This window comes from Pteropus vampyrus, unplaced genomic scaffold, assembly GCF_000151845.1.
Source record: "Pteropus vampyrus isolate Shadow unplaced genomic scaffold, Pvam_2.0 Scaffold261, whole genome shotgun sequence".
Taxonomy (NCBI): Eukaryota; Metazoa; Chordata; class Mammalia; order Chiroptera; family Pteropodidae; genus Pteropus; species Pteropus vampyrus.
The window spans coordinates 1,093,108-1,105,049 of record NW_011889042.1 but is presented as its reverse complement, the minus strand read 5'-3'; the positions used below and the strand labels follow the sequence as shown (position 1 = coordinate 1,105,049).

The window sequence follows — 11,942 nt, the reverse complement described above, 5'->3', positions numbered from 1 at the left end:
CAGAGTAGATTTCTCTAAATTCATTGCTGAGGACGTAAGATTCTGTACAAGGACACAGGTCCATCCATAAGAGCTATCTTAACAAGAATTAAGTGCCACTTTAGTAATAGCTTTCTGTAGTACTGTAGAGCCAGCCTGTCTCTGTACCTTGGAAATATTTTCAGGTCGTAATAATGTAAAGCATAGATAGGTTTTATTTCTTGCATCATTTCAATGCCAGAGAAAGTTCTTTGTGCCAGATAGGATCAATGGAACCAAAAACAAATTTCCAAAGTCAGAATATTGAGTTCTCAATTCTTCACCCTTTCCATATTAAACATCCTCTTTTTTTTTTTTTTTTTTATGAACACCATACAGTTCCTAATCTGACCATCACTTCAACATGCAATAGCCAAAACCACATTGCCATGGCAATCTCCTATGTTCCTCTCCATCTTGATTTCTTATTCCTACTGATCCTTAGGTCACCTTCCACTCCCTACTGACGGTCACTGTTATGGTGATCTACACCTTACCCAACTAGTTTCTTCTTGATATTTCCAATTAGTCCAGTCCACATCCCTGTTCATGGAGCAGCACTGACAGCTTTGTTATACTATTTCTGACCCTGTTGGAAGAAAGCAGGGGTAGGGTTTTGGGGTTAGTGTTAATAAAATCTACAGTAGTATACAGTAATGTCCTAGGCCTTCACATTCACTCACCACTCACTTGCTCACTTACTGAATCATCCAGAGCAACTTCCAGTCCTACAAGCTCCATTCATGGTAAGTGTCCTGTATAGGTGTATCATTTTTTATCTTTTATACCATATTTACTGTACCTTTTCTATGTTTAGATACATGAATATTTATCATTCTATCACAATTGCCTACAGTATTCAATATAGTAACATGTTGTACAGGTTTGTAGTCTAGGGGCTAAAGACTATACCCCATAGCCAAAGTTTGTGTAAGTGTACTTTTGATGTTCATACAGTGACAAAATCACTTAACGACACGTTTCTCAGAATGTATCCTCGTCATTAAGCAATGCATGACTGTGCATTTGTCTTTTACTTTGTCATTTATAAACCTTTTCTGCGTATACCATTGTGAGGGATGAAATTGCTTGTATGACATCACATGGCTACTAAATGGGCCTTAACATCTTGGCCCTGCCTACTTTTGAAACTTGAAGACCTGTTTTTTCATCCTTATCCCTTACTTCTATCCACCGACTTTCTCACTATTAAACATAATCTCACTATTAAACTCAAACATGCCATATATTTTCATTATTCTCTGCCTTAGCGTACAAGCTACCATACAATTATTTTGGCAAGTTTACCAATCAGAACCTAGTTGAAAATCATGTCCTTTATGAAGACTCTTTTTAATTCTCCAACTAGAGCTATTTATTCCCTAGGAGACTCATAGCATTTTATACATTATCTCTATTATAGCATATATCTCATTGTATTATAATAGCCTGCTTATATTTCTGTCTCCTTCCCTAAACATGTGTTATACATTTTTGCATACTCAGCGACCAACTATGTCTCAGGTTGGGATACAGATGCTCAATTAATCCTGGTTGAATCAGTGAAAAATGCCATGTTCAGTGCTTTTCTTACTATACCATGTTAGCCAGAGAGCTTCTAGAGCCTCAAAATATACTTTTCTAGAATTTCATAAAAAACAACTATAGTTTTAGTTTGTTATTAATTGAAAAATGGGGAGCCCAACTGTCGTACTGATTTTCAGGGAAACAATATCAACTAGTAACAATTTATTATAAAGAAACATGTCCATTTAAAACTCAAGTGAATGTTCTTGAAATCATTTTTCCTGATGATCTTCTCTAACAAGGGAAACAAGTAAAAATAAACAAACGAGACTATATCAAACTAAAAAGTTTTTACACAGCACAGGAAACTGTCAACAAAAGTAGAAGACAACCTACTGAATGGGAGAAGATCTATGCCATTGATAGGACTAATAAGGGGTTAATATCCAAAACACATATATATACAACTACACACCAAAAAAAAAAAAACAATCTAATCAAAAATGGGCAAAGGACCTGAATAGACTTTTCTCTAGAGAGGACATACAGATGGCCAATGGACATATGAAAAGATGCGCAATATCACTAATCATCAGAGAAATGCAAATTAAATCACAATGAGCTATCACCTCACACCTATCAATGGCTATCAAATCAAAAAGAACAGATACTAGTGAAGATGTGGGAAAAGAAAAACCTCGTGCATTGTCGGTGAGATTACAAATTGCTGCAGCCGCTATGGAAAACAGTTTGGAGGGTCCTCAAAAAAATAAAAAAAATATTTAACTACTTTGTGACCCAGCAATTCCTCTTCTGGATATTTATCCAAAGAAATTTAAAACATGAATTCAAAAGGTATATGCACTCTCATGTTTACTTCAGTGCTATTATTTATAATAGCCAAGATATGCAAGAAACCTAAGTGCCCATCAATAGACAATTGAATAAAGAAGATATGGTACGTATATACAATAGAATATGGCTCAGCCATAAAAAATAAATTAAATCTTACCATTTGTAACAACATGGATGGACCTAGAGTGTATTATGCTAAATAAAATAAGTCAGAGAAAGACAAATACCATATGATCTCACTTATATGTGGAATCTAAAGAATAATGAACAAACAAAATGGAAACAGACTCATAGATAACAGAAAACAAGCTGATAATTGCCAGATGGGAAGGAGATTAGAGGGTTAAGTGAAAAAGGTGAAGGGATTAAGAATTACAAATTGGTAGTTACAAAATAGTCATGAGGATGTGAAGCATAGGGAATATAATCAATAATATTATAATTACCATGTATAGTGCCAGATGGGTACTAGACTAATTGGAGGGATCACTTTGTAAGTTATGTAAATGTCTAATCACTATGCTGTACACCGGAAACTAATATAAAATAATATTGAATGTCAACTCTAATTGAAAATAAAAATCATCTGATCTCGGACGCTAAGCAGGGTCAGGCCTGGTTAGTGCTTGGATGGGAGACCACCTAGGAAGACCAGGTGCTGTAGGTGTTAAAAAAATAAAATAAATAAAAATAAATAAATAATAATCAAGTGAATGTATATCCTTTGCTAAAACTCATAATGTGTATTGATTGACATAAATACACATTGATGTATATTGTGCACTCAGGAACTCTTATAAGGGATATGTCTAATGGGTCTAAAGTAAACAGAAACAAATCAAGTTTAAAAAAGTGTTATTTTTTTTTTAAGCCCACCTGGGACTACTAAAGTATTTGAAGTAATATAAGTCCGTGAAATGTAATAACAGCCTTTGGGAATGTACCACATGGTTTTGTGAACAGGTTACAACTGCACTATGAGTTTCTTAACAGGTCTGCTTTACTAAATGTATAATCTTTGTTTCAAGTGGGCATAATTCATGTGAGCAAGGCAGTATGAAAACAATGGGAAAATGAATGGATAAAACCTTTTTCTCTGAACTATTTTGTTAACTTAATTGCCTTTCCACCATAGGACACTTTAAACATAAACTGTAGTGGAATCAAAATAGAGTGGCATCCTGACTTTTTATTGATTTTGAACACTGTTCTATAATACTGACAATATCCATCTTTCCATTCTGCCCACTTTTATGGTCTGATGCCTTGGAACTTATGGGTTACTTAAAAATGATGTCAAAAAAGAATGTCATATAAAATTTAGATTTTTAAAATCTCTGTGGAAGAATTGAACATTTTTGTTAATCTTCACCCTCTCTTAAAATCCCATGATAGTAAAGTAATAATATCAAATCTACAAATTTAAAAGGAGTGGGAGAGGGGACAGTGACAGATGAGATTTCAACAAATTCTGACCACTGGAAAACAGATGAATGATTGATTGATTAAGCAGGCAAGAGAAAGCTGAAATTTAAATCCACAGTTGTGAAAGTGAAAGTTAACAAGATCCTCCAGATTCAGGCATGGAAAAGCTTAGGACTTGGGGCACTCTAAAGTTTCAGTTAAAGGTTGGTTGCAAGGTAGTATAAAAAAGTAGTTAGACAGCCCCCTCCTGCACCCAGGTTTACTCTCTGGAGAGATTAAACTATAGTTTATATATTCTTCAACTTCAGGTACAGCCAAGGATGCTATACCTATAACCCCCACCCATGTACACAAAACTGCCAATCAGTTTTTCAGTGCCTTACTCTTAAATAAGTGCAAAGAGCCTTCAGATACTCAAAGAAAATCTGTAACATGAAAAATAGAGACCAAAACAATAGCAAACCAATACCAACAAAACAAAAGCAGGTTGGAAGAACTTTTAGAAAACAGAAACAGTTCAATAGAACAGGAGTTGGCAAACTTTTTCTCTAAAGAGCCAGACAGTATATAGTTTAGGCTTTTTATGCCACATACAGTTTGTGTCCATATTCTTCTTTGTTTTTTCTTTAACCCTTTAAAAGTGTAAATGCCACTTCTACCTCGTAGGCTGTATAAAAATAAGATATAGGCCAGATTTTCCATGGGTTTGCCAACCCTGGATAGAAGAAAACAGAGAAAAAAAGTATCAGTAATATTTATAGAGTGGTAAGATAGTGCCGCCATGAACGAAAATAAGAAAAAGCTCCTAGATATTAACATGATAGCAACAAATTTTAAATGCAGAATTGGGCTTAGAAGATAAAATTGAAATTTCCCAGATTAAAAAGAGAGATAGAAAATAAAGAACTAGAAAATTAGAGGATCAGTATGCAAGAGCCAACTTCTGATAAATAGGGATCTATATGAAGAGACTACAGAAAACAGAGAAAAGAAAGATGTCAAAGAAATAAGTAAGAAAAATGCCAAGAATTAAAGGACATGTTATGATTGAAAGAGCCCAATCAAGCACCAGTAAAGGGGGAAAAGCTACAAAGCACCTCGCTGTGCAGTTTCAAAGTACCTGAGGTAAAGAAAAGGTCCTAAAACTTTCTAAAGAGAAGAAGACAGGTCTCATACAAAAGTTATGTGAATCAGAGTTCTTGAAAACAACACTATAAGCTAAAAGATAGTTGAATATTATCTTCAAATTTGTGAGGGAAATTTTTAATTTAGAATCTAAGTTCTGTACAACCCAAGTGATTTATAAACTGTAAGACAGAAAAAGCCTTCAGTGTGCAATGACCTGAAGTGTGCTTCAAATGCACACTTTCTCAGCATGTTACTGAAAGATATGCTCCATCAAATAAGAGAAAATTCAGAAAGGAATATCAAGGATGCAGGAAACTGGAGTTTCAACCCAGAAGAAAGGAAGAGAATTCCCAAAACAAATCAGGAAGGGAAGCTCCCGGATGACAGCTGTTCAGCAGTCCCATAATAGTTTAAATTGGTTTCTGAGTGAGAAGAATACAGCTGTGGCAAAGTTTGGGGATTAATTAATAATAGAAAATTAAGCAAAAAAAAAAAAGATAGAAACAGTTATTAACTTGAGGGAAGACAAAAAAAAGTCTTGTGCAAGAAGGGAAATGTAATAGTATGTGTGCCATGTAACTCACTTGAAAATGGTAATTCACTGAATATTGATTTACACAAGAATTGTGATATAACTCTATTAGAGGGGAGAGGTGATGAAGTATCAGTGATATAAGATAAACACTTTCTATAAGAAGAGTCAATACATGATTTCTAAAGGTCAAAAACCAAGAAGAAGTAGTAGTAGTAGTGGTGGTAGTGGTAGCAGTAGTAAAAATATTTTTTAGAAATATGGAGGTAAATGACCAGAACTACTGATAAATGAAAATCAACATATAAAAATTTCTGGGCTGCAGCTATAGCAGTACTTAATGGGAAATTTATATCATTAAATGCTTAATTTTAAAAAGAAAGGTTCCAAATTAATACACTTCTACCTTAAGAAGCTAGAAAAAGAAGAGCAAGTGAATGTAAGCAAACAGAAAAAAAGGAACTACTAAAGGTAAGAATAAGGCTACAATAGTAGATGAGATCACTAAGGCTCAGGCTGCCCGGCCTGGTAGTGTCACAATCTTCGAGAAGATCATTCACAAGCATATCTGAGCCAAAATAATTTTTGAAGGTGACCAGTGTCTTGATTTCCATGACATTTCCCTTCAAGCACCAGCACATATTCTAGTGATACCCAAGAAGCATATATCCCAGATTTCTGGAGCAGAAGACGATAATGAAAGCCATCTTGGACATTTAATGATTTTTGGCAAGAAATGTGCTGCTGATCTGGGCATGAGAAGGGTTACTGAACGGTGGTCAGTGAAAGCTCAGATGGGGGACGGTCTCTCTATCATGTGGATCTCTGTGTTCTTGGAGGTCAGCAGATGAATAGGCCTCCTGGTTAAGCATGTTTTAGGGATAATTTTGCCAGTGTATGAACAGATTGAGGAAATAATTTGAAAAACCCATACACAATAAAAGATCTTGTTGCATGGTCTGAAGAAAAAGAAAGTAATAGTATAAATCAATGAAATTGAAAACAAAACAATAAAGGAAATAATGAAACTAGAATATCAATTTTAAAGAGATCAATGAAATTAACAAACCTCTAGGTAAATCGTCAAGGAACAGAAATAAAAGCCACAAATTACCAATATCTGGAATAAAAGAGGTAAAATTACTGCATATACCTTAGGCTTTAAAAGGATAATATGAGGAAAACTCTATACACATACATCCAACAACTTAGATGAAATGGACTATTTCCCCAAAACCACAAATTACCAAACTCAAGATGAAATAGTCCTAATAGTTCTCTATCTATTATAGAAGTTTAATTCATAGTTTAAAACCCTCTGAAAAAAATCTCCACCTAGATTGGCTCACTGGCAAATGTTACTAAACATTTAAAGGAGAAGTAACACCAATTCTATATGCTGTCTTCTAGAAAGTTTACAGTAGCCTTAAATCATACCGAAAGCCAGCAACCTCCCAGCCACAAGAGGGGCTGGATCTTTTTCTTGGGGAATTGTCATTATGGAACCTGTTTGGTGATTCCCTGGAAGACCCATTCACAAGGCTGTCTTCATTTGACTTGGCTCAGAGCTCACCCAGGCCATTGTTTCCTGAAACAGTGAATGAAAACTGGGGCAAATAATAGGCTAACTAAAAAGCTTAAAGGAGAAAATAGGAAATGAGATGTCCATAAGGGGCTTTAAAATTTCTGACATATTCCTGAGACTTTAATGGGCCACACATATGTGTAGGACCAGAGATGTGAACATGCTCAGGAAAGACCTGAGGAAGCCTTAGGCTGTCACCTCTGGCTGACCTTGAGACTTCTCTGAAGCAGGAAGTGAAGACTAAGGCCAAGTTGTTACTTGCCTGGCTGAGGATTGAAAGCATGTCCAAAAGCATGTGCAAATCTTCTTGGCAAAGAATGGGAGACACTGGTTTCAGATGTGTAAGGAAATCTGTCTAATTATTAACTGACCACAAAGTTGACCTAAGAATGGTCATACATGACAGAATAGAGACTTTACAGAATTACTTCAGAAAAGTCACAACCGCCACAACAAAAATCCCTGAGGAGGGAGAAGAATCTGAGTTCCACAGTTTCCAAGTTATATTATTTAAGATGTACTGTTTTCAACAAAAATTATGACATGTGCAAAGAAGAATGTATGCCCAGTAAACAGGGAAAATCAATCAATAGAAAATATCTTTTAAAAAGTCCAGATATTGTATTTAGTATGTAAAGCTATTTTATTTTACTTTATTTTATTTTATTTTATTTTATTTGTAAAGCTATTTTAAATATGGTCAAAGAACTAAGACAATTATGTCTAAGAAACTAGGAAACTGAGAGTGATGTCTTCCCTAATAGAGAATATTAAATAATGAGATAGAATTTTTAAAGAAAGAACTCCATGGAAATTCTGGACTTGAAAAGTACAATAACTGAAATGAAAAAATCAGTAGAGCTTCAACAGCATTGGAGGAAGAAGAAGAAAGAATCAATTTAATTAAAGATAAGTTGATTGAGATAATTCAGTCTGAATAACAAAAAGAAAAAAATGAAGAATAATGAACACAGTCTTAGGACCTGTAGGACCTATCAAGCAGAGCAATATACACATAACAGGAGTCTTGGAAAGAAAAGAACAGAAAAAATATTTGCAGAAATAGTGGCTGGAAGCTTCCCAAATTTGGTGAGAAACTAATCTACACATCTAAGAAAATCAGCAGACTCCAAGTAGTTTAAGATCAAAGAGATTCATACGTAGACATGTCATAATCAAACTGAAAAGACGAGATCTGGAAAGCAGCAAGAGAAAAACAAATCATCACATATAATGAATCCTTAATAATTTTAGCAGAGTTTTCATCAGAAGCAAAGCAGGTATTCAGTACGGAGAGCAGGAGGCAGTGGATTAACATATTCAAAGTGCTGAAAGAAAAAGACTGTCAACCAAAACTATATGTGACAAAACTATCCTTCAAAAATTAAGGAGAAAGCAAGACTTTCCCATAAAAACCGAGAGAATTAAACTCTAGAAAACTTGTCCTACAGAAAACACTAAAGGGAGTCCTTTTTTAGGTTGAATTGAAAGGATACAAGGCAGTAATTCATATCCACGTGTAGAAATAAAGAACATCTGTAGAGGCAATTTCAAAGGTAAATATTTTTAAAAAGCAACATAAATGTGTTTTTAAAGCTCTTTTTCTCCTATCCAATTTTTAAAAAAACTGCATAAAGCAATAATTTTAAATCTGTGCTGATAAGCATTGTCTTACGGGTCTCCAAGATCACCCTCAGGTTCAATATTTCACTAAGAGCATGATAGACTCAGCATGTATAGTCGTGTGCACACCTAGAATTTATTATAGTGAAAGGATACCAAGGAAAAATCAGCAAAGAGAATAGGGACATGGGCAAAGTCAGGAAAAACCAGGCACACAGGCTTCTAAGTGTCCTCTTAGTGTAGTGAAACAGACGCACTTCATTCTCCAGAAATCAATTGTGGTAACGTGTGAAATACTGTCAGTCAGGGGAGCTCATTAAAGTATCGGTGTCTAGTGTCTTTTGGGAGTGTTGATCACATAGGCAATTTTTGCCTAGCACTTCCCAGAAGTCCACTTTTAGAAGCAAAGTGGATATTCAGTATTAAACCATATTGTTTGCACAAACATTTTTGACACAGTGAGCCTCTCTTATCAGTCAGTGATTGGAACCCTCCTGAAATCTAAGTTCCTAAATACCAACCAAGTGCTACCTTGTATGCATGGCCTTTCTAGGGTTAAACAGTTTTGCCCGCTGTTTTAACTCTTTTCTTCAGTCATACAGTGTTTAAATAAGTTAAGGCATTTATTATAACCTTCAAAGCAAACATTAATAGCTCAAAATAATAAGAAACAAGATAATTAACATGGTACATAACAATATCTATTGTACACAGAAGAAGGCAGTAACGGAGAAATAGTGAAACAAAAAAATTAGAAATATAGAAAACAGTATAGTGGTTATTTGCAAAATAGCTAAGTAAATCCTACCTTATTGATAATTACATAAAACGTAAATGGATTAAGTACTCCAAAATCCAAAGATTGGCAAATGGATTTTTTTCTAAAGAAACATGATCCAACTATATGCTCCCTGAAGAGAAACACTTTATTTAAAAAACACAAATAAATGAGGATAAATGGAGAAGGAAAGACATACCATGCAACAGCAAACAAAAGAGAGCCTGTTTGGTTATACTAATATCAAACAAAATAGACTTTAAGACAAAAATTGTTACTAAAGACAATATATATTTTATAATGATAAAATTGTCACTCCAGCAAAAATATATAATAATTATAAATTTATAAGCAATAAACAAAAGGACCTCAAATTGTATATAGTAAAAACTGTCAGAAATAGACAATTTGACAGTTATAGTTAGAGACTCTAATACCTCACTTTCAATAATAGAAAAATTAGAAAACCAACAGAAAATGTAAGTCTTGAATAACACTATAAACCAACACTTACAAACCTAACAGATCTACCATACTTCACCCTATAACAACAGAATACACATTTTCCCAGGTGTTCATGGCACATTCTTCAGGATAGACCAGATTTTAGGCCACAAAATAAGTCTCAATAAATTTTAAGTGGTTAATATTGTAGAAAGTATCTTTTCTGATCACAGTGGAATGAAACTGGAAATCTGTAACAAGGAAAAATGAAAAACTCACATAAATGTGGAAATTAAACAACATACACTCTTAACTAGTGGATCAAAGAAGAAATTGCAAGGCGATTAAGAAAATACCTTATGATGAATGGAAATGAAAACACAGCATACAAAATTTTAAGGATATAGTGGAGGAAGTGCTCATAGGTAAATTTATAGTTGTAAATGCCTATATTAAAAAGAAGATCTGAAATCAGTAATCTAATGTTTTACCTTAGGAGTTAGGAAAAGAAGGGCAAACTAAACCCAAGGCAAGCAGATCAAAGGAATAATAGAAATTACAATGGAAGTAGAGAATAGAAAAAACAGTAGAAAAAAACCAAGGCAACAAAAGGTGTTTCTTCAAAAAGATCTAGAAAGTTGACAACCTTTAATTAGACTAAGAAAAAATGGAGAAAGGACTCAAATTACTAAAATTAAGAATGGAAGGGACATTGCTACCAACTACAGAAATATAAAATATTATAAAAGAACACCTTGAACAATGGTATGACAACAAATTTGATACTTAGATAAGTTGGACAAACTCATAGAAACTGTAACACAAGCTATTGAAACTGACACAAGAAATAGAATGTCTGAATAGATTTATAACAAGTAAAGAGACAACAATTAGTAATCAGAAAATTTCTCACAAAGAAAAGCCCAGGACCAAATAGCTTCACTGATGAATTCTAGCAAAGATTTAAAGAATAATTAATGCTAGTCCTTTACAAACTCTTAGAAAAAAACAGAAGAAACATGTACCATCTTATGAGACCAGTAATGCCTGATGCTAAAACCAATCAAAACTATGGAGCAATATCCTTACACCTGTAGATGCAAAACTCCTCAACAGAAAAGTAGAAAACTGAATCCAGCAACTTACTAAAAGTATTAAACGCCATGACCAAGTGGATTTATACCAGAAATGCAAGGTTATTTCAATGTCCAATCAATTTAGTTGGCTCAACTAAAATTAATATAATACACCATATTATTAGAATAAAATACAAAAGCCACATGATCTCAAGATGAGAAAAAAAGTATTTGACAATATCCAACATATTTTCATGATAAAACACTCAACAAAGTAGGAATAAAAGGGTACTTCCTTAACCCTGAAGGGCATCTATGACAGACCTGTAGTTGATATGCCTAATGGTGAAAAACTGAAAAATTTCTGCTTAAGTTTGAGAACAGATGTTCTCCCTTACTACTTGTATTCAATGTTAGAGATTCTAGACAGGGAAATTAGGTAAGAAAAGTGCATTTTTGAAAAAAGCAAAATTATTTTTAAATTTTCAAATCACATGATAGTCTACATAGAAATCTTAAGGAGTCTATAAAAAATAGCTATTAGAGCTAATAAACAACTTAAGCAAAGTTACAGGATACATATTCAGTATACAAAAATCAATTGCATTTTTGTACACTAGGAATGAACAATCTAAAAATAAAATTAAGAAAATTTCATTTATAATAACATCAGAAAGAATAAGATAGTTAGAAATAACTAACAAAAGAAATGCAAGACTTGTACACTGAAAACTGCAAAGCATTATTGAGAAAAATTTCTAAATAAATGTAAGTATTCCATGATGATGGATTGGAAGAGTCTCAAATTGATCTATAGATTCAATGCAATCCCAACCAAAATCCCACTGGATTTATTGCAGAAGTTGAGAAACTGATCCTAAAATTCATATGGAAATTGAAAGAGACTCAGAATAGCCACAAAACCTTAACAAAAAATAAAATTGGAAAACT

General features: G+C 33.7%; 1 protein-coding gene and 1 pseudogene across 1 annotated transcript in view; both read left to right on the top strand.

Annotated features, from left to right (window-relative positions):
- Positions 1 to 11,942, top strand: part of BRIP1 (BRCA1 interacting protein C-terminal helicase 1) — a 167,339-nt gene that overhangs the window by 146,693 nt on the left and 8,704 nt on the right. The gene's annotated exons all lie outside the window — the stretch shown is intronic.
- LOC105302141 lies at positions 2,188 to 11,936 on the top strand (annotated as a pseudogene).